At 38.8% G+C, this 26,974-nt stretch overlaps 1 protein-coding gene across 2 annotated transcripts in view; it reads right to left on the bottom strand.

The window, feature by feature from the left end:
* Window positions 1-25,995, bottom strand: part of zzz3 (zinc finger, ZZ-type containing 3) — a 225,967-nt gene extending 199,972 nt beyond the window's left edge. The window contains exon 1 of one of the 2 annotated variants that reach the window (XM_051933111.1): window positions 25,908-25,995. The gene's annotated coding sequence lies outside the window, so the exon portion shown is untranslated. The remainder of the gene's footprint in view (window positions 1-25,907) is intronic. The other variant, XM_051933113.1, reaches the window with a different exon arrangement.
* Window positions 25,996-26,974: the final 979 nt, after the last annotated feature.

Genomic DNA, 26,974 nt, shown 5'->3' with positions numbered 1-26,974 from the left:
AATTCGCTTAACAACGAGTCGTTGGAACGGAACTCGGTCATAAAGTGAGGAGTACCTGTAATAATAATAAATCCGCGGTGTAGCGGCGCGATAGCTGAACCGGAATATAGCAGGGGATCACTGTACATAATACATATTCTGAGAGATCTCATATTAGAGATGGGGGGACACCCGCAAAGATACCTTCACAAACTCTCAGAGGCAATACAGCAGGGAAGAAACTGACAGCATCTTTCAATGTGCATTTTCCAAGCCACAGGCCATGCAATTTCTTAATAGGGACAGGCATCTCTGGATCTTTTTGCTGGACTTGAAGTGGGCGGTTACGTACTGACCAAAATTGAATCCCTAAACTGTTTTAATTGTATATATGTTATAGAGATCAAAACTCCAAGGGGACAAAAGCGCTCTATTAAGAAATCAGGTAAAATCTGCAACACAACAAGCAGACAAGAATAGAGTATCTGCATTTATTTGTTTCTAATTAAGGCACAGCTGAAAATTAATGGTGACATACATGGTTGATCTATATTTTTTCTATTTTCAGAAATTTACAAAACATACATTTCTATGCATCACTTGACTTTTCTGGGGCATTGAGGTAAATGCATTTTGATTTTCATCATGCTATATGTCAGTTCCTAACATAAAAATAAAATACAGTTCCATACTTTTAAATGTGTAGTTAAATTAATGCAAAGTGTTTTTAACACTAGATTCCCTGAAGCCTATGAAAAAGTGTGTAACGCCGGACCACGTTAAATTCCTTCACACCTCTTTATCACCATCTTTGTTTTACATAATGTGTCCTATCAGCCAAGCAGCAGCAGCCTGCTATGCCATCCCCCACCAGCGCAACTGAAGTCAAACACAAAGTTCTCCCAGCTCAAGTCTGTTTATCTAGGTGTGAGGTGTCTGGAATTTTATTGGCAAATAATACATCATTATTTGAATAAATACATTTCTGTGTATTCTGCGTCTACAACGATCGGGGTGAATGAAAGAAAATGACAGGCGATGCAAAGCATGAAATATTGAACACATAACTAAAATGTTTTTCATGTATAGCAATAATGACAAATTGCTGATGTGAAGTTTTTAATGTGGTGAAGACTGAAGTCCAAATGTCACAAACACTTTCACAAAAGTAACAATAAAGCAAGTGAGGCTTTTACTCAAGAACGTAGGGGGCACTGCCCTGCTTGCTTCGCTGCCAATCCCAGGCGGTCACTAAACGTCAGCCACTTCATACCTCTACCCATCGCATACTGGGAAGTGGATGTATAATTTAAACAGATTGTTATTTTCATGGGAATTGGTTAAATATGCATAATATACTTAGTATACCTAAGTATTTTACATTACAGGCGCATAATTAACCATAGTTAAAAATAGTAAAACGTAATAAATCATCGTATCATAATAAATAAACCGAATGTTTTGTCCCTCTGATTTGTTAACCTGTCACAGCAAAAGCTATTCTTAACGAGAAACTGTAAACGTTTTAATACGAATGGCATATCAAGATCTCCTCTGGTGTTTAATGTTATTCGTGAATATATACTATAATTAACTTTGTCGCCTGTTAAAATTTTACGTTAGAATTCTTCGACCAATTTTCAATACAAATGATCTTGTCCTATTGCATAGCTCATCACTCATACATACATTATGCAATAACATTACAATATATTCTTGTTTCAACAATAATTCAGCTGGTGGAAGACTCGAACGGTGTTAACACTTGTAAAATATTCTATGGGATATTGTAAGCTGATGTTCCTTCCGCACCATCACCACCAACTGCTTCCTGCATAGTCTATTGATACGCATTTAATCAATTTGCCATGTAACTGATCAACAATTTTCGTGTTTAATCTTTGACTTCATCGTTTCTCGCTGCTAGGATTGACAGTTGTACTCATTTCTTCTGTTGATAACCCTTCAGGATAAAATTCTTCAATAAGATTTGGACAGAAGTCTTCTTTTATGGGAGATTTTAAATTGTAAAGTTGCCAATGTCTAGTAGCCAGATAGGTGAAATCAACCGAATCTTGATCTGCTCGTATATTATTTTGTAATTTGGATTTTTGGAACAAAGACCATAAAGGCCATGTTAGGCATGTTGGTTTATTATAAATGCGACCGTTGATCTTTCAGATTCATATAGACATCCAAGAAAACTTCTCTGTCTGTATTTTGCAGATAGATTTTGTGTAAAGTGAGATACTTTTGGACGTAAGGCTTTATATCGATTATCTGCTGTAAAATTTCTAATACGTCAGATCGTTTCCACTCTTTTGATTCTATGTTGCATCGCTTCTCCATGATCATAAATATAAACCTGACTGAATTGTGGTTTCTACGAAAATAAACTTGTGGTACCTTTAATTGTTGCAGGACCACAGATTCTCATGGCATATGGTCCAGAGTTGTGTAAATCTATGTTTTCGAGCATTGAATAATGCGAACGCGAACAGATCATTGTACATTCGGATATTTTGCCTGTAGTGTTTGTGGATTTTACTTTCACCAAACAACAAATTCTTTAAAATTCTCGCCTCTTCACTGGGAAGAAACACTACTTTCCCTGACGGTAACACGAATCTGATGATCTACAAGTCTCCGACTTAAACTTTAAAGCCGAACAGTATCTACATACTTCTGTCATATCACCTATGTCCATATAGTCAATCTCTTTTCGCTGTTCTGTTATTTTACCAAGTAACAATTTCTGTTTATTAGCGCTAATGCAATCTTTACTATCAGTTTTTGAGACTTTCGCATTCCACTTCTTTCAAAATCTCTAACCTGCTCTGCATGTCTATCACACCAACATTTTTTGAATCTCTTCATATAATCACCCTCTTGCCTTCCTTAAGGCAAAAAATGGGGTTGAGGAGATTATGCTAAGGTTTGACAGCCAAGACACTGGCATGTAATGTTGTTAGAAAAGCTGCTTTAATTAATTAAAGTATCTTGAATAATGTTGATATTTACTAACACAGTTGTGCTTGAAAGTTCACAAACTAGAATTTTCTATATTTCTGCATAAATATGACCTAAAACATCATCAGATTTTCACTCAAGTCATAAAAGTAGATAAAGAGAAACCAGTTAAACAAATGAGACAAAAATATATTATACTTGGTCATTTATTTATTAAGGAAAATGATAGAATATTACATATTAGCCAACCCGCGGCATACCATACGCCGCATAATCAGGCCGCTTTTTTAATGATTTTTAAGCACAGGGAAAAAATTAACATTTGAAAAATCCGGAGGAGAGGGGAAAGACGCCCATTATGCCCCATCCGTCATGCTAGTCTGCTGATTTCTCGTTCAGTAACCTGTGAGTAGTGATGGGCGGTGTGAAGCCTCGCGAAGCATCAACACGTTTGAAACAATTGTGTCGGAAATCGTATCGCAGCTTCGAAGCATTTGACACTCACCTTTCTCGTGACACCTCCTGGCCATTTTCATTAACGTTACAGAAAACTTATGATACACTTCAATGACGTCTGTTAAAAGTCGTATTGCTTTTATTTTTTCGTAGCTACAGACTGACAATGAAGAGAAGGGTTCGTCAGCAGCTTGTAGTGTGTGATGTCTAAAAAATATAATATAACTAACGCCGACAGGCAGAATGCAAGAGTTAAACAAAATAAGACGCCTCACCTCATGCATTCCCGGCTCTTTCAATTAGTATTTACTTTTGCACTGTATCATTGTAATCGCTCCTGTTATTAGTATTATAATTAACCCTGATCTTTTCTTGAGATCACATTTAATAGCCTTAAATGTTTTCTTTGGTCTGTCTTAATTAAAAACGGAGTAGACAGAAAATAAAGGTATATCCCTGTACTTTGCCATGATATAGGTAAGCACATCTGAGAAAGAAAATGTGAAATCCTTAAATCACAGATGTCATTATTCGATCAAGTATTAAAATCTGCAGTGCTTCGAAAGCTTGACACAGTGTCGAAACCTGAGTATCGAGCGGCCCATCACTACCTGTGAGTCACGTACAGTTTTCATTGTTGTTTGCGGTTCTGGCCGCTTTTCACATACTGAGTTGTTCCGGAGTCACAGTTGAGAAATAGTTTTTTAATGTCTTTTAAGCACAGGGGAAAAAATGAACATGTGCCCGGTGCATTCTTTAACTGCCTTGTGGTGCTGTAGTAGTACGGCTGCTTTGCAGTAAGGAGACAGTGGAATATTGTGGGTTCGCTTCCGGTTCCTCCCTGTGTGGATAGCAAATTATCCGCGACAACAAACTGTTTTACACGCTGGAAACCAATCCGCGCCGCTTTTTCACTGGTTTTTTTTAAGCAGAGGGAGAAAAAAATGAACATTTGCAAAATCCGTAACGCTGCTTTCAGTTAGTACAATGCACACACGTTTAATTTGCCAGCCGTCTTTTCTGGTTTGGGCCGCTTTTGCAGTGTTACCTCTTGTGTATATTATACAGTAATCCCTCCTCCATCGCGGGGGTTGCGTTCCAGAGCCACCCCCGAAATAAGAAATAAGAAAATCCGCGAAGTAGAAAACCATATGTTTATATGGTTATTTTTATATTGTCATGCTTGGGTCACAGATTTGCGCAGAAAACACAGGAGGTTGTAGAGAGACAGGAACGTTATTCAAACACTGCAAACAAACATTTGTCTCTTTTTTCAAAGGTTTAAACTGTGCTCCATGACAAGACAGAGATGACAGTTCTGTCTCACAATTAAAAGAATGCAAACATATCTTCCTCTTCAAAGGAGTGCGTGTCAGGAGCACAGAATGTCACATTGATAGAGAAAACAATCTCTAGCAAACAATCAATAGGGCTGTTTGGCTTTTAAGTATGCGAAGCACCGCGGCACAAAGCTGTTGAAGGCGGCAGCTCACACCCCTCCGTCAGGAGCAGGGAGAAGAGAGAGAGAGAGAAGAGAGAGAGAGAGAGAGACAGTTTGTTTTTCAGTCAAAATCAATACGTGCCCTTCGAGCTTTTAAGTATGCGAAGCACCGTGCAGCATGTCGTTTCAGGAAGCAGCTGCACAAAAGATAGCAACGTGAAGATAATCTTTCAGCATTTTTAGACGAGCGTCCGTATCGTCTAGGTGTGCGAACAGCCCCCCTGCTCAATCCCCATACGTCAGGATCAGAGAAAGTCAGCGCAAGAGAGACAGAGAAAAGTAAGCAATCTAGCTTCTCAGCCATCTGCCAATTAGCGTCCCTTGTATGAAATCAACTGGGCAAACCAACTGAGGAAGCATGTACCAGAAATTAAAAGACCCATTGTCCGCAGAAATCCGTGAACCAGCATAAAATCCGCGATATATATTTAAATATGCTTACATATAAAATCCGCGATGGAGTGAAGCCACGAAAGGCGAAGCGCGATATAGCGAGGGATCACTGTATCTTGAAATCCTTCGAGTTGCTAATTAACTAACACACACCCCACCCACCCCCTCAGCTTGTGTGAAAAAAATGCGCCCGTTCTTTCATCATTTTGTTGCAGCAATATACGTTGTGTTTCCACTCAGCGCGGAGGCGCGCATTCATCTCGGATTATTACATCCTGCTAGACTAATCTGCTACACGGCTGCGTTTGAAAAACCCGACTTATCCCGGATGAGTTTCACCGGCATTAATGATTAGGAATCTGGTTGGAACAAAACCCTGCATCCACAGGGGTTCACCAGGACCGAGTTTGGGAAACACTGCTGAACACAGACGAAACCGACTCAGGTGAGGAGTTGGGGCGGGCAAAGTAGTTGCAGCTATTGATTATTCAGTGTTGTTTGCCTGGGTGTCTGATCTGCTCAACAGGATCATAAATAAAAGGAAAACAATGTGAAGGCAATGTCACAGGTGATCCTGTGGTATAGCGGGTCCACAGCTCCCCTTCAAAAGCCCATTTTTAAATAAATAATCATCGCACTCACAGTGTAGCGAGGGGCGTGGAAGTGTGGCTGAAACGGTTTCCGGGTAGACTCGTGCTTCGGGCATTTCTCCCCTGTGCAGTGTGTGAGGAGAGAGAGAGAAAGCCGGTACGTTAGCGTGAGCGAGAGCAGGCTCGAAGAATGTGTTCCTGTGGTATAGCGGGTCCATAGCTCCCCTTCAAAAGGCCATTTTTAATCAGGCGACTGACAGTAGTGGAGTCAGGCACAGAGAAGGTCAGCTGCAGAGAGAGCGTCTCGACTGTTGCAGGGCCTGAAGCAGGTGAGACGCTAATGAAAGAGAGGGCACAGGGCTTATTGGTTTTTAAAGACTGCTTCCTTCATTGTGTTTTAATTTCAGTTTTAAAGGATTGTGCGGCTCTCTCTTGCGCTGCCTGTGTGTGCCTCTGTCTCTCTGTGGCGTTGCCTGTGTGTGTGTGCGCGGCTCTCTCTTGCACTGCCTATGTGTGCCTCTGTCTCTCTCTGGCGTTGCCTCTGTGTGAGTGTGTGTGTCTCCGTCTCTCTGACGCTGCCTGTGTGTGCGCGGCTCTCTCTCGCGCGCTGCCTGTGTGTGCCTCTGTCTCTCTCTGGCGCTGCCTCTGTGTGAACCAAGGTTCCACTGAGGTTGACTAATGAAAAGTCAACGTGGCTCAGAGCTGCAAGTGGACTGTGGCACAGACAAATAGAAATGACGGCATGTTTTCCGAGGCGTCGCATCCGAGTTGGTGGGCGTGGCTCTGTGATTTTTTTCGTCGTATCCAATGGTCTAAGAGTTGGTGGGCATGGCTCCTTCCTGCGTGCACCATTGGCGTCTTACTTGTCGACGGTTTAGTGAATCCACGCCCCTTCCGGCGTGCTTTCTATGGGTGGCTACTTGTCTCCCGGCTTAGTGAATTATATATATAGATTTGTGAGTGGCAAAAGTATGTGAACCTTTGCTTTCAGTATCTAGTGTGACCCCCCTTTGCAGCAAGAACTGCAACTAAACATTTCCAGTAACTGTTGATCAGTCCTGCACACCGGCTTGGAGGAATTTTAGCCCATTCCTCTGTACAGAACAGCTTCAACTCTGGGATGTTGGTGGGTTTCCTCACATTAACTGCTCGCTTCAGGTCCTTCCCCAAAATTTCGATTGGATTAAGGTCAGGACTTTGACTTGGCCATCCAAAGCATTAACTTTATTCTTCTTTAACCATTCTTTGGCAGAACGACTTGTGTGCTTATGGTCGTTGTCTTGCTGCATGACCCACCTTCTCTTGAGATTCAGTTCATGGACAGAGGTCCTGACATTTTCCTTTAGAATTCTTTGATATAATTCAGAATTCATTGTTCCATCAATGAAGGCAAGCCGTCCTGGCCCAGATGCAGCAAAACAGGCCCAAACCATGATACTGTACTACCACCACCATGTTTCACAGATGGGATAAGGTTCTTATGCTGGAATACAGTGTTTTCCTTTCTCCAAACATAACGCTTTTCATTTAAACCAAAAAGTTCTATTTTGGTCTCATCCGTCCACAAAACATTCTTCCAATAGCCTTCTGGTTTGTCCACGTGATCTTTAGCAAACTGCAGACGAGCAGCAATGTTTTTTTTAGAGAGCAGTGGCTTTCTCCTTGCAACCCTGCCATGCACACCATTGTTGTTCAGTGTTCTCCTGATGGTGGACTCATGAACATGAACATTAGCCAATGTGAGAGAGGCCTTCAGTTGTTTAGAAGTTACCCTGGGGTCCTTTGTGACCTAGCCGACTATTACACGCCTTGCTCTTGGAGTGATCTTTGTTGGTCAACCACTCCTGGGGAGGGTAACAATGGTCTTGAATTTCCTCCATTTGTACAAATCTGTCTGACTGTGGATTGTTGGAGTCAAAACTCTTTAGAGATGGTTTTGTAAGCTTTTCCAGTCTGATGAGCATCAACAACTCTTTTTCTGAGGTCCTCAGAAATCTCCTTTGTTCGTGCCGCGATACACTTCCACAAACATGTGTTGTGAAGAGCAGACTTTGATAGATCCCTGTTCTTTAAATAACACAGGGTGCCCACTCACACCCGATTGTCATCCCATTAATTGAAAACACCTGACTTGAATTTCACCTTCAAACTAACTGCTAATCCTAGAGGTTCACATACTTTTGTCACTCACAAATATGTAATATTCGATCATTTTCGTCAATAAACAAATGACCAAGTATAATATTTTTGTCTCATTTGTTTAACTGGTTTCTCTTTATCTACTTTTAGGACTTGAGTGAAAATCTGATGATGTTTTAGGTCATATTTAGGCAGAAATATAGAAAATTCTAAAGGGTTAACAAACTTTCAAGCACAACTGTACATATGGTACTGATACAGATGCAAGCACTATTTATTGCCAATCTGGTGGGTAAAACTACACTTTCAAAATAATCTTTCAAGTCTCCATCAGCAGCAGCTTCTCTGTTAAATCTGTTCCTAAAGCCTCATTTTTAAGTATTTTAATGTTTCAATGCTCCTTTTTGTTTATTTAAACCTGATATATACACATCATAAGATAGATAGAGATAGATATTTTATTAATCCCAACTTGTCAGTTATAATCATCAACATTAAAAGAAATAAATATTTGAAATACATCAGTCTGTGTGTAATGAATGAATCTAATATACAAGTTTCACTTTTTGAATGGAATTACTGAAATAAATCAAGTTTGCCATGATATTCTAATTTTATGACCAGCACCTGTAGAACCATTTTATTGAACAAATTTTGCAAACAACTTAAAACTATAACAACAACATATTTTCAACCATCCAAAGAGGTATTTAGACTTAGTAAAATATTCAGAGGTGCTTGTCAAAAGTTGTATTGCACTGAACATGTCTTAGCAAAGGAATAAAGAGTACCGTAGATACTCGCGTATAAGTCAAAAAATGTATGCCTTAAAATTCATTCAAAAACACAGAGTCGACTTATCCATGGGGCAACACTAATTTCATTAAATAATTCTTTAAACTGTGAAATTCCGTACTTGAATTTGAGCATTAGCTTTTGCAGGTTTTGGATAACAAACATACCATTAGCTGCCAGTAGATGGCGGTAACCGGAAACATACACTCAACATTCATTTGGCGCAACGTTTTGCAGCTCTTTATTAAATTTGCATTGAATTGTTTCTGGAAGAAGCTTGAAGATCCCACATGCTCTGCATTATTAGCCTATGTATATTTAATTGCGGTTTATTAGTAAAACTAGCAAAATACCCGCGCTTCGCAGCGGGAGAGTAGTGTGTTAAAGAGGTTATGAAAAAGTAAAGGAAACATTTAAAAATAACGTAACATGATTGTCAATGTAATTGTGTTGTCATTGTTATGAGTGTTTGCTGTCATATATATATACATATACACATATACACACACATATACACACATATACAGATATATTATATATACTTATACACATATATTTTTTATATATATATTTTTTATATTATATATACACATACGTGGGCGGCACGGTGGCGCAGTGGGGTAGCGCTGCTGCCTCGCAGTTGGGTGATCTGGGGACCCAGGATCGCTTCCCGGGTCCTCCCTGCGTGGAGTTTGCATGTTTCTCCCCGTGTCTGCGTGGTTTCCTCCGGGCACTCCGGTTTCCTCCCACAGTCCCAAAGACATGCAGGTTAGGTGGATTGGCGATTCTAAATTGGCCTAGTGTGTGCTTGGTGTGTGGGTGTGTTTTGTGTGTGTCCTGCGGTGGTTGGCACCCTGCCCAGGATTGTTTCCTGCCTTGTGCCCTGTGTTGGCTGGGATTGGCTCCAGCAGACCCCCGTGACCCTGTGTTTGGACTCAGCGGGTTGGAAGATGGATGGATGGATATACACATACATACATACATACATACATACATACATATACACACATAGATGCACTTACAATAACATAGAATCAATATAAACAACATTTAACATCATTATCATATGAGAATATAAAGTAATATATAAGAAGCACATTTCATATAAATATAAATTATTAAACAGTAAAAATCTTCTTCTATAATTTGCTACCGTGGCTTTTCGTTGGTCTGTCCAGGATTTTAAATCACCTGTAGCTTGCAAACCGTTTCACGTATAGACTTGAAATGTGGTACACATATATTACGTCACGTCTGCTATCCGCTTTATGGGTGATGATTGTATTACTCTTTTTATGTTTATTTTATTTTAGAATCAACTCCTATCTGCGCACACCAGGGCGGCCGTGGGCAGATGCGTATGGTGTATTCACTCCATGTTATCGTGCATTGCGCTGTCTGGTATTTTGATAAAAGAATTTGAACAATATATAAGAAGCGTATAAATTATTAAAACAGTAAAACATTAACATTTAAGAAGTAAAGTTACATTGAGTACTACTGCAGTGCCTTCGGTATACCTCATTTTTTGTTTGCCCATTACATGCTTAAATGTATACAATTTTTTGGTGTACCTACCCGAGAACACGCGACATATAACCGAGCGAGGGAGAAGCATGGATTTTAAACACGCGTTGAGTTCATCTGCTGGTCTCCCTCGTGGAATAACTGGTAATGTTTGACTAAAATGTACAGCGAGTAAAACGACATTACCTCCTTTTTTTTTTTTACGATCTCTGAGATCTTGCTTTTTTCGTTCAAGGCTTCATAAGCTCTTTTATGTGCCATGGTGTACTTAATAAGTAGTAATTATCCCGAACCATCATCTTTGAATGTTGCAAGACTTTCGCCTTGTATGTAGATCGGGGGTGATTACATTCATTGCATTCCTAGTCTGAATCACAATCTGATTGTATGGGTGGTTACCTGGCACTGTAGGGTTGCCACCCGTCCTTTAAAATACGGAATTGTGCCGCGTTTGAGAATGAAATTGCGCGTCCCGTTTTGAATCAATACTGGACGGGATTTATCCCGTATTTTTTTTATCATTTTTTTTTTTAAAGCAGCGTGTCATGCAAATCATCCCACACGCATTTTATGAAGATGCCTCCTTTCCTACTTTCGATTGGGTAATACTTGATGTCATCGTTAGTTTGATTGGTCTTTTTAACTGTCCAGTGAGGAGGGCGTGTCTTTTAAGTAGAGTCTGCAAAGTGTTGGCACTGAGATGTGGCGTCAGCGCCATAGTTGAAGCCCCTAACGTTGCGGTCGGCAACTCGGATAACATCCGCCATGTGCCGTCTTTCAGTTGCGAGAAGCAGATCATAGAATGGTTGAAACTGTTGCCCTTAACGTTGCGCCACGGCGGTGTGGTTCGTTTATACCTCGTGTCTTCTCATTAAACTTTTATCTCGCGAATATGTTATTGCAATCCGCAGCGGGAGTGTTTCTATAAACTTAATTTAAACTTAGGTTTTACACCGTGCTTTGTTTCCCTTATGGAACATGCTTGTATGCTTCACTCGCTCCGTTCTCAATTGTTTAATTAATTTTTTGCTCTTCGCTGTTTCCGGCTGTTCCTCCATTTCCCCTACTTCGTTCTTTATCTCGCGAATATGTTATTGCAATCCTTAACGGAGCGTTTCAATAAACTGATTGAAAATAGTTTTGCATTTTACCTTTTTAGTAAAAGGCGAGCTTTTAAGCCTGAGAAAATCACCCCGTAAATGCACACGTTTAATTGCACATGTGTTAATATGTATGGTTACACAGTATTAAAAGACAGTCAAAAAATTAACGTCATTTACCTTCGTTCCCGCGTGTGACTCGTGCTGTAAATCTCTTCCTTGTTTTTAGTTCACGTGATTACGTAGGAGGCGTGATGACGCGATACGTGACTCCGCCTCCTCCATTACAGTGTATGGACAAAAAATATGTTTCCAGTTATGACCATTACGCTTTGAACTTCGAAATGAGCCTGCCTAACTTTTGTAAGTAAGCTGTAAGGAATGAGCCTGCCCAAATTTCAGCCTTCCACCTACACGGGAAGTTGGAAAAATTAGTGATGAGTCAGTCAGTCAGTGAGTGAGTCAGTCAGTGAGGGCTTTGCCTTTTATTATTATAGATAGATCAATATATTAAGTTAAACTTCTTACCAGTACGATCATGAATTCTGAAAAGAAGACAAGAGCATCGTATCCCGCATCGTTCAAACTGACAGTTATTCAGCGTGCTGAGGAAACCAATAATTGTGTGGCTGGCAGAGAGTTTTGCATTAGCAAAAAACTTGTAAGAGATTGGATAAAAAATAAGTCTTCTCTACAAGCAATGCCAAAGTCTAAGAAAGCATTGCGTTTTGGACTTTCGCCTTTCAGTGGACTGGAAAAGGACTTGAATGACTGGATTGTGGAATGAAGGCAAAATGGATACATTGTGACTCATTCGAGCATTCGGTTACGGGCACTTCAATTGGCAAAAGAAGGAAAGTATTTAACGATCGATGGTAAGCCTTTGTTGAAATTTCAAGCATCAGCTGGCTGGTGTACGCGGTTTATGAACAGATATGGGCAGTGCCTTCGTCAGCGAACAAAAATCACGTAGAAGCTGCCGAAAGATCTAGAAGAAAAGGTCAGTTCCTTTCATTAATTTATTATCAAGCAAAGACAAAGGCATGACTTTGATCTCAGTAACATTGGTAACATGGTTGAAACGCCAATGACATTTGATATGCCGGGGAATCGAACTGTAGGAGGTATTGATGAGAAGACCGTACTTATTAAGTCAACGGGCCATGAAAAAACCCATTTCACCGCTGTCCTCTCTTGCTTGGCAGATGGTACAAAGCTACGCCCAACGATAATATTCAAGAGGAAGCCTATGATGAGGATTTAGTACCTAAAAAGGGAGCTACTTCAATAGTATGGAAGTGATTTGGCTACAAGACATTGGACCTCCAACAAAGCACAATACACTGCAAAATATGCAAGAAAACCATTACCACTAAAGGTGGAAGCACAACGAACTTGAAGCCACTTGAACCACTTGAAGCAAAAAGCACACCGTCCAACTAGGCTATGATGGCAGGTAAGGAGATACTAGCAGTTGGAGATATGTGGCCAAAAAGTGAACAAATGACTCAACTGAGCATCGCTTGAACATTCACAATTTTCACACCTTATGAAAGTAAGAGCAAACGGTGGATGGAAATGACTGATGCAGTTACATATTCTTTGGCTAAGAATATGATGCAAATCTAAATGGTGGAAAAGGAAGGTTTTAAGCAACTGGTTAAAAACCTCAACCCAAGATACAACATCCCAGGTAGAAAATTATAATTTTTTCAAATACATCATTGCCTGCGATGTATGAAACATCCCACAACAAAATTTAGCTTAATTTTAATAAACTGTAAAAAGAAAAAAATAATGTTTTTGAATCGCTGTTTGAGAAGTGCCTGGTTAACTGTTTGAGAAGTGCCTGGTTAACAAGCTGAGTACAACCCATCTTGACAGTATCTCTGTTGTGATTAATTGAGCGAGGGTCTGATTTCTGCTCATGCAATGGGATTGGCCAAAAGGAGCAAATGGGGAAGACTTGAAAAAGACCAGGGAACAAAGACGGCCAGTTTTGGTTTGGTAGGGGTGGTTCTGCACAGACTCCAGCTCGTTTTTGCCTTGAAAAAGGAAACGAGAGAGAGAGAGAGAGAGAGAGAGAGAGAGAGAGAGAACCACATTGAAAGGAAGAAGTTTAATGATAAAATACAAAATTAACAACTGAGCGGGACAGCTAGCATTACACCCGGTAAAATAGCAGCTATGACGGATGGTGAGAAGTCTTAGAAAGCCAGCAAGTTGCTGTCTGGACTGGGTTACCATCGTGAAGAAACAAAAAAAAGTGCAGGAAACAAGACAAGCCCTGGGTTTCCTTCAAGCAACGTTTATTTTCCATTTCATATATTTCAACAGTCATAAAAAGAAGCTTAAGACTTAATACTTTCTAGTTCTCAATAACCCCTAAAACACAGAACCCCTTCTTAAAGAAACAGTACCCCAATAAAACAATCATTATCTACCTCGATTCTTAATGCATTAACTAATCTGCTTGCACCTTGTGGCAACAGGTTCACACTTTTAATTAGGTAGTCCGTTATCAATGACAGTAGCTCATTGGAAAAGAAGGATGGAAAATGTCCTTCATTTTGTTTGCACTAATAAATGCTGCTGCTTACAAGCTGCAATCACCAATAATATATTGTTCAGTATTTTTTATATTGTCATTTACTAACTTTTTTTCTCATATGCTGTATGAAGGTGTGTGTACATATGCATCTCAATAAATTGGAAAAGTTAATTTATTTCAGTAATTCGATTCAAAAAGTGAAACTCATTATATAGATGCATTACACAGAGTGATATATTTCAAGTGTTTATTTCTTTTCATTTTGATGATTATGGCTTATAGTTAATAGTTATAGTATTCCCTGCTTAGGCTGCTGCCACCGTGACCCGACCTCGGATAAGCGGTGGATAATGGATGGATGGCTTATAGTTAATGAAATCCCAAAATTCAGTATCTCAGAAAATTAGAATAATGTGAAAAAGTTCGTAGACTCATGGTGTCACAATCCACTCAGCTAATTAACCCAAAAATGCTGCAAAGGTGTCCTGAGCCTTAAAATGGTCTATCAGACTGGTTCAGTAAGCCACACAATAATGGGGAGGTCATTGCTAAAGAAGCTGGCTGTTCACAGAGTGAACATATTAATGGAAAGTTGAGTGGGAGGAAAAAATGTTGAAGAATAAGGTGCACAAGCAACAGGGACAACTGCAGCCTTGACAGGATTGTGAAGCCCAGCCCATTCAAGAATTTGGGGGAGATTCACAAGGAGTGGACTGCGGCTGGAGTCAGTGCTTCAAGAGCCACCACACACAGACATATCCAGAACATAGGCTACAACCGTCGCATTCCTTGTGTCAAGCCACTCCTGAACCATAGACAACATCACAAGTGTCTTACCTGGGCTAAGGAGAAAACTGACTGAACTGTTGCTCAGTGGTCCAAAGTCCTCTTTTCAGATGAAAGTAAATTCTGCATTTCACTTGAAAATCCAGGCCCCAGAGTCTGGAGGAAGAGTGGAGAGGCACGGAATCCAAGTTGCTTGAGGTCCATTGTAAAGTTTCCACAGTCAGTGAGGATTTGGGGAGACATGTCATCTGCTGGTGTTGGTCCAATGCGTTTTATAAAGTCAAAAGTCAGTGCAGCTGTCTACCAGGAAATTTTAGAGCACTTGATGCTTCCCTCTGCTGACAAGCTTTATGAAGATGCTGATTTCATTTTCCAGCAGGACTTGGCACCTGCCCACACTGCCAAAAGTACCAATACCTGGTTTAAAGACTATGGTATCACTGTTCTTGATTGGCCCAGAAAACTCACCTGAATTAAACCCCATAGTATTGTGAAGAGGAAGATGAGAGACACGAGACCCAACAATGCAGATGAGCTAAAGGTCTATATCAAAGCATCCTGGGCTTCCATAACACCTCAGCAGTGCCACAGGTTAATCGCCTCCAAGCCATGCCACATTGATGCAGTAATTCATGGAAAAGGAGTCCCAACCAAGTATTGAGTGTGTACATGGACATATTTTATTGGTGTTATGTAATATTCTAATTTTATGAGATACTGAATTTTGATTTTTATTACCTGTAGGCCATAATCAGCAAAATGAAAAGAAATAAAACCCCTGAAATATAGCACTCTGTGTGTAATGAATCTATATATGAGTTTCACTTTTTGAAATGAATTACTGAAATAAATTAACTTTTCGATGATATTCTACTTTATTGAGATGCACCTTTATGTACATACACTCATGCCTTAACTTGCACAGCTCCTTTATAACTGCATTATTCTGCAACTGTTTATAAATCATATAATTTAACTTTTCTTACTTATGCATTTGTACAGTATATGATGTTGTTTAATGTTATAAACAGCTACCAAGTTAAATTCCTATGCATTAAATACTGGTGAATAAAAGTGATTCTAAATCAGATTCTAAATGAACAGAGGCTTTCCATTCATTCTCTTTGAATGTAAAAAGCAATTCTACAGATGTCCGAGTCCAAGCACCCATCCATTTTATAAACTGTGCATACAGTACTGTTCGTGATTGTGCTGGCAAGTGATTCACATGCATCTACAGTTACCCATATAGGACTGCCAGCACAAACAACCACTGTAACAAGTAAACATCAACGCAAGATTCAAATGAAGTGACTGTTTGGTTTGTCCATGCAGGCAATGACAAGAGCTGCTCCATTTGTTAATACCAAAATAAAATTTATTTAGTGTTTCAATGCTTCAAAAGGACAACGTACATCCCCCTGTTAATGTGCTGCATTAACAGAGACAAGTAATTGGCAAAACAATCATTTAGCAGGATATGCATATCACCCAACTGTCGAACTTGAGCTGACCCTCTAATGTACTCATTTCTAATTAATTTGACAAACCTGTTAAATATTACTCTATGATAATATTTTAAACCACTAACGACTCAAATATAAATATTACAATTGCAAATATTACAAACCTAACCCATAGGTTCACTGACAAACCAGACATTAAAATCATGTTTAAATGGAAATATCAGGAGTGATCTGGGAATTCACTAATTCAACAGTACATATAAAATAATGTTTTTATTTTTTATATTTAGCAAGTGAATTTAAGCAGTATTTCTCAGTTTGTGGAAAGGAAATGTCAGACATTAGATTTAGAATGTGCGCATGCTAAGATAAATTGGGTGGTTCGTGATACTGTACATAATTTTTTATAACCCTATGCTAAAATTCCCCCAAGATTATAAAGCCCATTTGTTATTACACTGTGGGGATTCCCATCTTTGCCACACATTAAAATTCAATCCCTGCATTGTATTTTGATATTTATAAATGCACATCTTAGTTTACTTAAATTATTGTTGTGTAATTACTTGATGGATATACCAGTATTTTAAAGTTGTTGTTACTGTTAGTATTTATATTGTATTACAGAAAAAGGCACAAATCTTCACTTCAATAATGAAAGAACTTTTATTAAAAGAACACTGAATGTGGTTTCTGTTTTTGCCATGGTATCTAATTTTCCCCTTGGGGATTAATAAAGCATCTATCTATCTAAAGATATCAAGTATCATAAAATTTCATTACAATTGTAATCAAATACAAAAATTCTGGTATTGTGACATCCATAATGCAGACTAAGACAGTGACGAACACACATCTCCCCGAAAACAAACTGATCTTAGACATCTAGCCTTTCACACCCAGTTACAAATGTTGCTTTTACAGCCCCCACATCAATGTTTGCTAGTTGATCGCTACTTGGGACACTTCAATCAGCTACGTTGTCACTGTTGGGCACTATTTACCCATTGAAAAAACAAAAGAATATCAAAAATTGAAATGTATTGCTTTCTCTATGTTCAGCATGTTCTCTATGTTACATACACTGAAAGACATTACCACTTCCACAGGGAGTACAACAGAGAAAAGAGCAGACCTGTTTAATTTTGTAATACATGATGATAGTTGGGGCGGCACGGTGGCGCAGTGGGTAGCGCTGCTGCCTCGCAGTTGGGAGACCTGGGGACCCGGGTTCACTTCCGGGTCCTCCCTGCGTGGAGTTTGCATGTTCTCCCCGTGTCTGCGTGGGTTTCCTCCGGGCGCTCCGGTTTCCTCCCACAGTCCAAAGACATGCAGGTTAGGTGGATTGGTGATTCTAAATTAGCCCTAGTGTGTGCTTGGTGTGTGGGTGTGTTTGTGTGTGTGTCCTGCGGTGGGTTGGCACCCTGCCCAGGATTGGTTCCTGCCTTGTGCCCTGTGTTGGCTGGGATTGGCTCCAGCAGAACCCCGTGACCCTGTGTTCGGATTCAGCGGGTTGGAAAATGGATGGATGGATGGATGATGATAGTTTTTTGAGAATAACAAACCAAATGAAGATGGTTCTTTTTAATGAGTAAAAATAATTAATAATTTTTCTTCTGTTTTGGTTGTTAGACATTTATTCAAACCCACTGTATAATAATTCAACTATTTGGATTTTTTTCCTCTTGCTTTTAACTAAAATCACTACTGTGTGAAGAGATTTAAGCATCACTGCATTATCCCAGGTGGCACGGTGGCGCAGTGGGTAGCGCTGCTGCCTCGCAGTAAGGAGACCCATGTTCACTTCCTAGGTCCTCCCTGCGTGGAGTTTGCACATTCTCCCATGTCTGCGTGGGTTTTCTCCGGTTTCCTCCCACAGTCCAAAGACATGCAGGTTAGGTCAACTGGTGATTCTAAATTGGCCCTAGTGTGTGCTTGGTGTGTGTGTGTGTGTGTGTGTGTGTGTGTGTTTGTGTCCTACAGTGGGTTGGCACCCTACCCAGGATTGGTTCCCTGCCTTGCGCCCTGTGTTGGCTGGGATTGGCTCCAGCAGATCTCCATGACCCTGTGTTCGGATTCAGCAGGTTGGAAAAAGGATGGATGTATTATCCCTCTCCCCAAGAGAATTTCCCTCCCACAGCACTCTGCCACATGGTTTTAGAGCTAACCAACAAAAATAAGTTGGATGGTGCAATGAATTTGATCAATAGCCAGTTTCCATCCAAGGACTTTTTAAAAGAATAATTTCATAATACACTGAAGACATTTGCAATTCATCTCAGATACTGTTATGGTAATCTTTAAGAAACATAAAAAAAAATTATATTCTTCCTAATAAGTCTTATCTGAAGAGTATACAATAAATTATAATGTGCATGCCTTACTACATACTGTAAAATGACTGAATACTGTGAAAGGTTATACAATGTTACTTCAACCACTTGATGCCACAAGCTTGTCATGTTGGCCACATTCAGAGAAAATTATCAAATCGCAGGCACAGCTTCAAACAGACTGAGGAAAAGACAAAAATGTGCCTCATGTTTATTTTTTAGTAGACCATTACAAATTCATCAAGCAGTAAATCAACAAATTAATTATTGTTTTTACATTGCACACCTTCGACAGGGAAAGCTGGAGCCTCAAGCAACAATATAGGAGCCAAAACAAAATTCACCACTCAATGAATTTCACATCAGATGTCAAAACTGAGGAATGTCAGAATGGCAAATATTTTGTTAAGAATAAAGAAATAAAATTTATTCTTTGTTAAGAATACATTTTTTTTTTCATATTGAAGGTCCAGTAGCAGAGCGATTATCACTACTGTTTCAGAACTTCAGAGACCAGTGTTTAATTCCCTTAGACTTTAAACATTATCCTAGTGCTGGGCGGTATGACCAAAATTTTATATCACGGTATTTTTCAAAATTATACCGGTTTCACGGTATTGGACGGTATTTTTTTTCCCATGCATGAGTGGATGTTAACCACATTTTCCACTGCAATTACTGGCTAAGAATAACCTATTCCACTGTCATGAGAATTGTACATTGTACAAAAAAAACATTTTAATGTGCACACAAGTATTAATATGCATGGCCCCATAAAGTGATAGTTTTCAAGGGGGGTGGCACTAATGAAGAGAAGGAATCACATTGCATGACAGATGCAGTCAAAATATAGAACCTTTTTATTGAACAATGTTTGCAAACAACAAACTAAAATTTTGACAACATATTTTCAACCATCCAAAGAGGCATTTAGACTTAGTAAAATATCCACAGGTGCTTGTCAAAAGTTGTATTGCACTGAACATGTCTTAGAAAAGGAGTATTATCCAGTAATATAGAAACAGTATTCACACATTTAAACATAATGGTCCACATCTGACCTTTTAAATCCAGAATATCTCCAGACAACAGACGCAACTCCTTTTTCCAGCAAAAGTTCTTCTGTGTCATCATGTTCAACTTTATCGTCTGCTACAGTTTCAGTTTCGGAATGTTCTCTGTCCATTTTCACCGCGCAATACCTCCACTAACACATGTACTCCGTTGTATGCTTGTTTAGCTGCGTAGCAGTGAAAAAGAGCCCTCGCGCAACACCTCCACTAATGTATGTACACCATTGCATGTGTTTAGCGGTGTAGCAGTGAAAAAAGGTCCCCCTTAAACAGTTTCATAACAAAAATAAAAAATGGTTTTCGGTATGAACCGGTATACCGCCCAGCACTACATTATCCCCATATTTGTAGGAGTTTCTCTGACTGCTCAAATTTCCTACAAATCCAAAAATATTTGCATGTTATGCTAATTGTTTCCTCAAACATAAAAGTGTATGTGAGGTTTTCTTGTGATGAACTAGTGCCCTATCCAGAGTATTTTTTTTAATATTATAATTCATTAGCTCTAGTCCCCACCAGCTAGGTTAAAATAAAATATGAGAGGATTCGTTTCAGTGTGCACCTGTCCACCGTATCCATTTAAATTAAATTAAAAAAAAAAAAAAAACACAACACGACCCAGGTAAAATACAGTACATACTGTATGTAATATGAACTTGGTGTAATTAATAAAAAGCTAAAGGTACTGTGTGCAAATACAGTATCCACAAATTTTAATATTCTTAAAGATAGCATTATGAAACGTGTTACCATATGGGCAAAATAGTAATATGTACCAGGAATGTGCCAGTTGACAATTTAATCTTAACTACAAAAAAACACATTAAGAAGACAAATGATTGCATTGTCATTGTCTAGGGAAGAGCTTCAGGTACATGTGCAGTGGATTTTTCTCATTTAAGCAAACCATTTTAATGCATTATAACTTGAAAACAGCTCAAATCACTTTACTACGCTTTACAAAGGAACAAGTTATTTTTTTTCCATTATTTAAACAAATATGTCACAACAAACGTAACCTATAACCAAAAACACCAAATATATAAATGGCCACAGGATTTAACTTCTTAATAAAAGGAATCATAATAAAAGTATAATTAGACATTTAAAAAGGCCAAAAAAATGTAGAAGTGGATGGTGAATTGGATTCCAAAGAAACTGTGGGTATCAACAAAGCAAAGCATCAAGATGGTTGCGTTTTTATCTGTCTGAAAATTGCTTGTATGGTCAACAACTAGCCGTATTATACAGTTTCCTGTGGAAAGTTTCCCAAAACAATGGGCCTCGGTAATAGTGGCATTCATTAACCAGCTGCAGCAGAAGTAGTATGTAACTTAAATACTTTTCTATACATAATATTTGAAGCTTTTAAAAAAAAAACAAAAAAAAAAAAAAAAAACCTGGTACTAGTACTATTAGTTCAATGGAACCGCTTACTCTTAAACAAGCTACAAATATGGTAAAACATTCCTGCAGTAGATGCATTGGCGCACCAGACCTGTTTTGTTCTGAATTGAAACAGGTAATTAGGAATAATGGGAATTTTGGGTATAAATATTCTCTCTGGTAGGACATCCTGTAAAAATAGTATCTTAAATCAGATTAGAATGTAGCACTTTGATCTATAATCTTGTATCATTACACAGTTTTGGAGTGTTTAGATAATAATAATTCTTTACGTTTATATAGCGCTTTTCTCACTACTCAAAGCGCTCTCCACACAGAGAGGACCCAGGAAGCGAACCCACAATCTCCTTACTGCAAAGCAGCAGCACTACCACTATGCCACCTTTGAATGTGGCACCTGAAATATGGAAACAACAGTTTACTTCAGAAAAAGTGGAGAACTATAAACTTTAACCAATAAGAAATTAAATAAACCCCAAATAAACTTACAAAATTGAAAAAATGGAAAGTCGAATGAAAAAGTACAGCAAACTGGAAATCAAAATTTGCAATTCACGTGACGTATTTATTACACATCGGTACCAACCCTACTGAACTTAACTCAGCTTCACACGTGGGTTTTTAACTTAGTTTACTCAAGAATTTTTTTTATTTATCACCAGTTGTATGTTCTCCAGGGATGCAGGTGGAGGAGGGGTACAGTATTATACTATCCATCTACTTCACAGCTCACGCACCATGACACATACCATCTCTTTTTCCTGTTCAGGACACCTCACCTTTCTGACTTGTCCATCAACCCTACTGACCAGTGCCAACCTTTGTACAACCTGCCTATCTCTTCGGTTAGCAGCCTTCATGTGCAAAAAACAGAGAGACCTAAAAAGCCAAACAGAACAGTTTCTCTCCCAGTCTCAGCACTGCAATGTAAAAGCATGTGGTGCATTAGAAGAGCCTAACCAGCACAACGTTATTATCAATAAATAAAAAAAGCTAATTAAAATTATTAGTCAAAACATGTTTTAAAATTTTGGGATATTTAGCTTTTCTACTATAGAGTTTGTTTACACCCCTAAATATTGATATATCGAAATATCTATTCTTAATAGATACCTACTGTCCTAGATGTACAATCCTGTAAAATTTCATATTTTTTTAAACTAAATGGGAAATACGTTTTTTTTGTCTTGAATGAGTGAGTGTGTCAGAAAATCAATCTTCTTTGCATTGTATATGTATTCAATGCCTAATCCTTAAAAAGTAATGTCAACAAATACATTATTTTAAATTTCTGGCTCACCTTTATTGTTATGTTGGAAATATAAGCAGGATCTAGCTGCAAAGTTTAAGTTTGCCTTTAAAATAATATCCATCTTACATTTCATTCCTTCTTATTATTTTGATGTAAGGTTGCCAATAGAACTGTGTCTTCTTCTGACTAATCCCTTTTTGAATGTTTTATAGAAGCCATAATATGTTCTGTCTTGAACAGGATAAGCAGCATTCAACTTTAATAACTTAAATTATTTGTTAAGTGAATGTTAAAATGTCTAAATACACTTCCTAAATTTAAATATAGTAAAAAGCAGTGACAATGAGGAGTAAAAATGTTTTAGAAATCAGTATTCAAGAGTTACATCATTCCAACTAAAATGTAATATTCTACAATACATGGCATATAGACTCTTTCAGAAAAAAATAGCAGAAAGTCCAATTTTTCATTTGAACCCCCAAAATTTTGCAAGCAGTCTCTTGACTGTCATGACAAATCTATGCTCGAACTAATCAGCATGACTAATAAAAGCTCAGGAACAGCAGTAAGCTTCTTGAGTTAGCCAAATGTAACTTGTAAATGCAGAAACTGATCTTAATAGCAGATTAGATAGTGAAGTTTGAAAAGACATGAGCAGAATTTTAGTATATCGCTAGGTAAATTAAAAAAAAACAAAAGCAACTTGCATGAAGGAGGTGACCCATGTATCATACTTGGGACAGCTGAAATTTGGTTTTGGTCAATATTGCAACACTGTTGACCTGTTCTAGCTATGCTAACTACAACTGTACCTAATTAGTGCATCCTAATTTTATATTATGTACATGTTTTTTTGCATTCTAAAATATTTTGTTGAATATGGTAACTTTTACAAAAACACAAATTTTAGTTTATTAAAGGATGAATTTATTAAAAGTAGCATTCATTACTTTTATCTGAGGCTGCACTGCTGAGCTCCAGCCTCCTTTAACCCTACATTAGAAAAACAGTGCCCACAAAAACAAAGGAATTCATCTTCTCAACGATTTTTTTCATAACAGCCTACAAAAAGGTGTAGTGCTATCTGCTCCATGTATACATTTTTACAGTGTTAAAATATTTCGGGGGGTTTCCCCAAAAAGTAGACTGTTAAATCCTATCAGTTGACAAAGTAAAATATTCAATGTTGAGCTTTTTAACCAGTGCAGATTGTGGAGAAAAAGGCAGTGCCAAATAATTTAAGTGTTTCCAACCACAACAGCATCCATATTTATAGCCAAAAGCTCTGAGGAAGATGAGCATCTTATAAAATTCGTATCCATTTTGACTGCTTTCTGAGTGCTCAGTTCCAGGTATTTTTTCTGTGCATCAACTGACTAACCAATCACCCTCAGTCCAATAGCACACTTCACCTCCTCTGGACATGTATAGGCCAAAAAAATATTGTAACAAACTCACTCTTGAGTGAATGAATGGCATTAAGATTAAAAAATATGTACAGTATAAGTCAAAACAACAGCTTAAATAAAACTTCAAATGTGTGTCCAAATAAATGCGGGTTTCACAGAAAAAAACACTGCACTGTCTCCCAAAAACCAAAATAGGCAACCCAGAACTAAATGTGACTTAATGTTAAACCAATCTTTCCCTTGTGTATTCACTTTGATGGGTACTTTTATTTGGCATATTCTCATCTTAACCCATCCTTTTTAGGTATACAGTGTTTCCTACTTGCTAATTTAGAATATTTAATGCAATACTCTGGTATTAAACTGGGAGCCAATCAATCACCCTTGGTAATTCATGCCCATATTAACAGTCCTGGTGCTATTTATAACACTACATGCCCTTGGTAATACCAATCTCTTTTAAATAAAAATAAAATGCTGCTAATACAATACATATTATAATGTGTTTTGCTTGGTAATGTTTTATGGTACAAAGGGCTCAAAGAAATGTTTATACTAAATATTGTCAATGTTTACTATTAGTCTAGAAATGTTTCTAAAAATCATTAAAATGCTGATTTGACAGCAGATCCCCAAAACTTTTTACTATTACAGCACTGAAAGTTGTCTTTGGGGGTGTATCATTCAGCTCAATGTATCTTCCTAAAATTTAAACGAACATTTCTAATTAAGTACACATAGAAAGTCGTCTGATTTACCCGCTTCCATTATGACTGATTACCAGGGATAGAATCAAAACAACACTGCACGTCGTGATCGTGACGTCAGGGAGTAACATCAGGCTTACGGCATTGGTTGTAAAAAGGGTGACTCACAGGTTGGTAGGCACGTGTGAAAATGATGAATAAAAAATGCTCTATTCACAATGACCCCTAAAGATGCGACCAGACCTCTCTCCATGCGACCCGCCCCTTAAACAAACTGACATTATACATCACGTTCTTCACATTACACAGATACCCAAATATAAGCATAGACCCAGTTACGGTCTCGGCGTCATACCATATAAAGACGAGAGGATACTTGCACGTGCTGGGACTTCCTGCTACCGTAACGCCAACTTAAAGTTTTCACGTGCGCCTCTGATTAAAATTATCTAATGCACGTATTTAGTTGCTCTGCTTTAAATCAAAGATCTAACTATCCCGTCAACTCCGAATACGAAGGGAAACGATCACACCATACCAAAAGGCTCTTTGCGACATGAAAACCAATGTCACGGGCTAAGATCATAAACCTTGCACGTTATTTTTCTGGTCCAAAAAAGAACCATCCGCCCTACGCACCCTTGTGTGCGACGATCACCAGTCAACGGATTTGTCTGGCGCGCCAATACCATCCACACTATCCTGCTTTTGGTTTAGAACCTTAAAATCCCGGGATCTGACAAGAAAACAGAGCCGGCAGATGCGCAACCAAACTGATTTACAACAGAAAGGCACAATCGTGCTCTACGGAAATCGTGGCACTGCAGACGGCGTGTGCACATGCAGAAGCTCGAAGACTCGCCCTGCAACAATGTAATAAATAGGGCAAAGGGAACGCAAATGTATGTAATTCTGCAGTCTTAAAAGTCATTAGGAAACTTAAATTTGACAATGTGGACCAACTTTTGCAGCGTGAAATATATGCACGGTGAAACATCTAACAAGAAAGCACGCTGGCACCTTCTCTATTTACTGAGCTGTGCGCGACATTTCCAACCGCTTCGCTGGTTATGAGCAGACTTAATCAGTTGTGCAAATGTGGTCGGGGGGAATGTTGGGATAAAAAATAATAAAATCGCCATTACACTAACATATTGGATGCGCTGATCGTAGTAACTGCTGCAAAAGAAAAGCGACACCGCAAATACAAACGACGAAAGAGGGCACAAGAACGAGGAGGGGGGCGCAGACGATTGTTTAGCGCAACAACTTTCCCCAAAGCAGACACACACGCACACGTTTAGAGAAAAGGAGAGAGAGGGAGGGAGGGTGACATACTCCTGCCTAAATCAGCATTTCCTTTCAAAGGGAATCCTGGTTAAAGTTCTGGTTTCAAGTAGAGTGACTTTCGAAGTATACCTCGAAAAGCTTTAATTCAAAAAAACGTATTTAAAGCTGGCGAATAACACTTACCTCACTTCCGCAATTGGTTTGCAGCACACTCGGCCGCCGCCATTTTTCTATCCCCTGGCTCTCAGTGTTGCCGATTCCCACAATCCCACCGCGCCGCGCGCGGCACGACTCTGCCCCCACCTCTCGCGAGCGAGCGCGTGCTCTATGGCTGCTGCCGCTTGCCGTGATTCGTTTATGTGATACTAAGAAGAATAAATATACCGGCTTTTTGTATCTTTAGAAGTGTTATAAACAGGGCAATAATGCGGTATAAGGCTTTAAGAAAAAATAAGATAAGTAATAGTTGTATGTTTTAATTTAATGTAACTGGAGTTTAGTTCACTAAAATGACCAAAAAAAGGTCGCAACGCTTGATGCTCAATATAATAATGTACTGTAGTTTTAAAACGATGTTATCATTGACATAAACTTATTGATCTACTTAACATGCGTTTATTATATATGACCTTGTGCCCATCTAGTTAAGCAGCGGAATTGTATAGAATAAGGTCGCAGGTGCAATCTCTCCTCTGCCGAGCAGCGTTACAGATGTTCTCGCTCTCTTAAAAATTAGTTGTTCCATTTCTCTCCTATTGAGAAAAGCGAATGCAGTTTTGGGGAGAAGACCGCTGAGTGTGTTTGCATATTCTCTTTCAGTCTTAGAAGTCTTAGTTTTTACTTCTGATGTCTTACTAGTTTTCAGTGTGTTTTTTGTACATGTGAAACGACCTACTTTCAGTCAGGCCGGGTGCTCTGACATTTCAGCATACCTATCAGAATGGCATACTGTGGGGTAATGCGCATGCGCACAACGTTAATCTTAACATCAGGGCCCCTCCCACTAACCTTAAATTTAGTGCTTTGGTAGGGGTAAATCTGTCTAATCCCAACATCAGGGCCCCTCCCACTAACCTTAAATTTAGTGCTTTGGTAGGCACTATGCTATTCTGACAAAGTATGATGAAATGTCAGAACACCGGATTAAGGAGTGTGGGGCCCACCTCCACAGAATGCTATGAGTGCTATAAACATCAATTTCAGGGTCTGACGGTCAAACAATATAAAGTTAAAACGACAAAACTTTTACC

Source organism: Erpetoichthys calabaricus, chromosome 10 (assembly GCF_900747795.2).
Source record: "Erpetoichthys calabaricus chromosome 10, fErpCal1.3, whole genome shotgun sequence".
Taxonomy (NCBI): Eukaryota; Metazoa; Chordata; class Cladistia; order Polypteriformes; family Polypteridae; genus Erpetoichthys; species Erpetoichthys calabaricus.
Note: the sequence above shows the minus strand (reverse complement) of the source record. Positions and strands in the feature narration are given on the sequence as shown.